The following is a 6,000-nucleotide window of genomic DNA, read 5'->3' as shown; positions in this document are numbered from 1 at the left end:
GGTAAATTTAATAACTTATATGGAACGGCTCATCAAGAACTTATTTACTTTAGACTTGAACACAACCATATTGTAGTCAGCCGGAAAGCAGGAAAACGGAAGACAATTCCACAGGCGTGCAGTTCTAAGAAAGAAGCTTTGTTCATGGAATCTACGTTTAGGTTTAGGCACAGATAAAGAGTGGGGGAAATTATTGATAGTGTTTACAGCTAGACGAGTGTTTCTTGTGAAAGTTTGGCGAGGGGGGACCATAGATTGAAGCTCAGTTGAACACTTTCCATGAAAATAACGATACATCAGAGACAAACTCGCAACATCTCTTCTGTGAGATAGAGGTTGCAAGGAGGAGAAAAGGACATCTCCTACGAGGCTACGAAGTCTATTTTGAACTCTATCAAGGCAGGACAAGTCCTTTCTAGCAGCTCCTGCCCAGATGTGGCAACAGTATTCCATCCTTGGACGTACCTGGCTCTTATATAGGTAGAGAATAGCATCAGCAGTGAGATATCTACTGGATCGATAGAAAGATCCCACCATTTTTCCAGCGGCCTTGGCAACAGATTTGATATACGTGTTCCATTTAAGATCAGGAGTAATGGTCAAGCCCAGAAGCTTGTCAAAACTTGAGGCCTCCTGAAGACCAGAGCCATTCATTTCAATTGATGACAAATGTGGATTAGAATGTTGATGATGTAAAGAGAGAAGCTTGGTTTTAGATGCAGTAAAAGTAACCAGCCACTTCTTTCCCCATTGTACTACGTGCTCAAGATCAGAGGAGAGAGAATTGGAGAGAACTTGGTCGTTTACTGTCTTAGATGTGGTACCATAAATGGTAGTGTCGTCAGCATAAATGTCTACAAATGATGTAAGGATATGATTTGGAAGATCATTAATGTAGATCAGGAAAAGAATTGGGCCCAGGATCGATCCCTGAGGGACACCGGCATTAATACTGTGAGCTTCTGATTTTTGCCCCTCAACTACTACTCTTATGAACCTATCAGAAAGAAATGATTTAATAATTGAGAAGACTTTTCCAGCTATACCATAGCTAGCGATCTTATGAAGTAAACCTTTATGCCATACCCTATCAAAGGCTTTAGATATGTCAAGAGCAATTGCCCTAGAAAGATTGCCACCGTCGAGAGATTTGATAATCCTATGCGATATAACTGTAAGGACATCTGCTGTAGATCTAGCAGAACGGAAACCATATTGAGTGTCACTAAGAAGGTTATTTTTGTTGAGATGTTTGATTACTTCTGTATTTAACACAGATTCTAGCAACTTACTCATGACGCACAGGAGACTTATTGGCCTCTACTGAGAGGGGGATGAGCGATCACCTGAATTCTTAAATACAGGGCATACTGATGAGATTTTCCAGGGAGATGGGAAACTATTCTCCTTAAGACAACGTTTAAACAGTTTTGTAAGTATGGGCGCTATTTGAGGTTGAAGTTTTTTGAGTACTATAATTGGAATACCATCAGGGCCAGTTGCTTTACTCGAATCAAGGTTTTTGATTAGCTTCGCAACATCACGTACAGATATACGTATATCACATAGCGTGTTTTCTGATACAGGAGGAAATATTGGGGGTTGGCGGTCTTGGTCGCAAAGGGTAGAATTAGCTGCAAAGTTCTTGACAAAGAGTTTGGCTTTGTCTGATGTTGACGAGATTACCTCAGGTCCATTGATAATAGTTGGGATGGAGCACACGCTTCTGTTCAGGATTCTGTTTGCTATTTGCCAAAACTGGTGGGAACCAAGCCGCTGCTCAGCTACTTTGGACTTAACAGATTGAGCATACAACACTCTTGCGTTCCTTATTACTTTCTTACAATGGTTGCTGGCAGTCCTGAAAGCGGTTTTAGTTTCCATACATCTATTACGTTGGAAGCAGTGGAAAAAGTGATTTCTGTGCGCAATGGCAGCAGCACATTCTGGAGAGAACCATGGCTGGCTGTTAGGTTTTTGCTGAAACTTTTTAGAGGGTATGAAATCGTCAATACCTACAATAAACCATTCAGTTAGGTCTAATACTATAGAGGACACATCCTTTTTAAACATGGAATGCAGAGGTAGATCAGATATAAATGTACGGAAGCTATCCCAGTCAGCCTTAGTGTATCAATATACTGTACGATGAAGAGGTACGTCTGGGGACTTATTACATTTCATTTTTATATTAATTGATACAACAGAGTGGTCGGAAGATCCAAGAGGCGACAGAACAGAAACTGAACATAGTTCAGGGCAAGTTGTGAGAAAAAGGTCTAGTAGGCTCGCATACTGGCCGTCATTATCGGGCACACGGGTAGGTTCCTGAACAATCTGAGTGAGGTCATAGGCAATGGAGAAATCATGACAGAACCTCCCCTCATCATCGGTCTTGTTTGAGTGGGTCAACCATTCGACGTTGTGAACATTGAAGTCTCCACATACGTGAATGTTAGCTGAAGGATAAATAGAAAGGACTTGGTCAATTTTCTCAGATATGCTTTGAAAGATAGTAACTCCGCTGTTGTGGGGGCGATAGAGAGTAAATATAAATGCAGTAGTGTGAGCTAAAGCAACCCGGAAGCACATATAGGGTAAGTTAGGATCTTCCCTGGAGATGTCCCTCCCACATTGAAAGCTATCTTTAATATAGGCACATATTCCATGCCCATGGCGATCTTGGGGGTCAGATTTAGAAGTTAAGTTAGAGTATCCTGAAATTGCAAACTCATCTAGGGAAATAGCCTGTCCAATGCCAGTTTCACTTAAAAATAAAAGGTCTGGTTTAGTCTCCTGTAATTGGGTTTCAACCTCTGGAAGGTTAGAACGAAGACCCCTGATGTTGGAGAAGGAGACATGGTAGTAGGGGTCTACGTTGGAAGTTGGAGAACCGGGTTTAATCGTGTATTTTTTCTTGAAACTTGTCATGATGAAATTTTGGAATTTGTGGACTAGGTCGACAGATTTACTTAGAGCAGGACAGAGAGGGGAAATTAAGAGAGAAAAAGAAACGAAGAATTTTTTTTTATTATTTGTAGCTAATGATAAGGTAAAGCCGTAACAATTACCCACTAGTATGGCATCGAGAGGCCCCACCAGAAGCTACTGCATGGTCCAGAATCCATTCACCAAATGGCAATACAGCAGCCCCAGTACTTTGCACCTGCTGATAGGACAGCCTCCTTAGTGGTTAATCCAAGGTTCGGGTCCCTGACTATCAGGCGGATAACGTCAGCCCAGACAAAACGTTTACCTCCAGCACCCTTACTAGTGACATGGCTACAAGGATAGACATAGAAACAGAAAATTTCCGCCATCTCAGCCAACTGTTCGCAAAAATACTGCCAACCTAGAAAACAGCTTTTTCTTCTCCCTTTGTCCGAAAAATCACTCATTTAAAAAATGAGGACTGAGGGACAAATAAGAAGAAGCAAGAGTAACAGGAGCTGCCGATAACGCATCCACAATGCGTTTTCTACTCTCCATTAAAAAAAAAAACTATTAAGTATTGTACTTAATAAAAGTCCAACAGACGTGTTTAAGAGAAAGTATGGTGATAGATTCCCCTCACACGAACTAAAAATGAGTATAATTCGTAATTTTTGCTATCAACTCGGTAGATAAATAAACATATGTACGAGGAAAAAAAAAAGCTAGCATTTAATAAAACAGAAATACACAAATTAAATACTGAAATAAAATGGAGTTGTTAATATTTTAAATCTAAAATAAAAAGCATGATTGAAATCACTTATCTCAACAAAAACAATTCCGTCTCCAAATTGCAAACTGCATTGAAAGAAATTCAGTTAGTAGCGTTCAAAAAATTTTTTTTGAAATTAGCCGTTAAAAGAAAATCGTGATTTTATTCTGAACTTAAGCTAGTAACGTTTTAAGAAGCTTACGATATAAAAGAAAAGGCTGATGGGGGGGGGTTCTTCCGAAAGTAAGTTGGTGCCGTTATAAGTAATTTCGAGGTAAGATGGAAGCCGGTATTGGACTAGAAAAAAGCTAGCATTTAATAAAACAGAAATACACAAATTAAATACTGAAATAAAATGGAGTTGTTAATATTTTAAATCTAAAATAAAAAGCATGATTGAAATCACTTATCTCAACAAAAACAATTCCGTCTCCAAATTGCAAACTGCATTGAAAGAAATTCAGTTAAATCAACGCGCCTATAACTGAACTCCAAACACTTATATATATATTGATTATTTCAATTGATTTAGTTTAAATAAGCATTGCTAACAGTGATATCACCATGATTATTGGAAATGATTTTTTGTAACAACGATTGAACACGATTGAGTGCAAACGACTACTTTTATGATTTATGATTAGGGTTTTAGTCAGGAAAGTCATTCGCAGCATTTTTGCCGTTGGTATGCCGTAAAAAGACGCATTAAACCAACTCAGAAATCAGTGTTGGTCTTCATGAGAACTCTGTAATTTAATTTAAACTTCGTCATAAATTCACATATTTTGAATTTTTTACCCAGTATGTAAAGCTCGAAATATTAACCAAAAAAATTTTGAAGCAAATAAGGATGCGTTCTGTGATGTAAAAATGTTAAAATTTATGGGAAATATATGGACAATAAAATATAGAACATAAATCTTTCAAAATAAAAAAGAAAGTAATTCCTCGCGACCATTTCGTGAGAACGCCAGCCTGGTAATAAATGTTGACGAAAGGAATAATATATTTTGAAAAAAAAAAAAAAGATCCTTCGAAGAACGCAATAAATCATATGATATTTTTTTCTTATGAAAAACAATAATCTTTAGTATTTTACAGCTATAATATTCCTAACCGGAACATTAAAAAGAGATCATGTACTCAATCATATATATATATATATATATATATATATATATATATATATATATATATATATATATATATATATATATAAAGCTGAACGTCTCTGTGTGTGTATAGTAACGAATATGCTCCTATATGGTTGACTAATGATAGAAGATGTATCGAGGATCAGACATGGGTATGTTTGATCTCGCAGAACGGTGGTTCATAAAAATTGTGGGGTCTGCGTTCGCGCCTGGCCCCCAAAGTATGGAAATAAAATTGAAAATAAAACGTTTACGAGGGTTTTTTATATATATGTACATAAGGATATTTTGATAAGTATGCTTCAACTTAAATAGGGATGGTATAATAAAATTGTGGGGTCTGCGTTCGCGCCTGTACTCCATGGTAATATGGCATAAACTTTAACAAAGACTTTTCATATCTATTTGCGTAAGTATACTTTTATAATTATGTTTCAGTTGAAGAAGTATGGTATAATAAAATTATTGGGTGTTCGTTCGCGCCTGACCTCCATAGAATGGAAATGTGTCACAAAGTTTAACAAGGTGTATTAAAAGGGGTAAGGGTTCACAATAACACATTAACTTTAATCTTTATTCATGTTAGCTTTTATTTATTTATTTTAGTTGAATCATATTGTGTCACGTTCTTATTAAAGTGAAAGCCCCCCCCAAAAGTCGAAACTTTAGACAATTCTCGACACAAATTTTACATAACTTTGTTTTTTTCCTTCTCCACTTGCACGTGTGACCCTTTCGAAAATAGATAAATAGATAAATAATAAAAAATAAGAACATTACTTGTTATCGTGTCAAAAGAAGGGAAAATCCTCCTCCGTGATTACGTGTCTTTTTAAAAATATTTACATAACCTTTTTATTTTTATTTATATATCTATTTAAGCTTTTTTGACAGTGTACTAGAAGGAATTCAGTTGATTAAAACCCTTTCTGTGTGTTCTTTACATTACAATAGTACAACGCTGAATCCGACCGCGCAATACTACACCGTTCAATACTGTAAAACTGAAAAGAAGCTGTTCTGCTTGAAAAGGGCTCCATTTTATTCTTATTCATATTTATATCGATTCTTTGCTTTAAAAAACTAAAGTAATTATGTGTTTACTTTTTTAATATCCCATTTTGCTGTTTCGGATTATTT

Source organism: Euprymna scolopes, chromosome 5 (genome assembly GCF_053919585.1).
Source record: "Euprymna scolopes isolate OS-2025 chromosome 5, ASM5391958v1, whole genome shotgun sequence".
NCBI classification, from domain to species: Eukaryota; Metazoa; Mollusca; class Cephalopoda; order Sepiida; family Sepiolidae; genus Euprymna; species Euprymna scolopes.
This window is presented reverse-complemented; position numbering follows the sequence as displayed.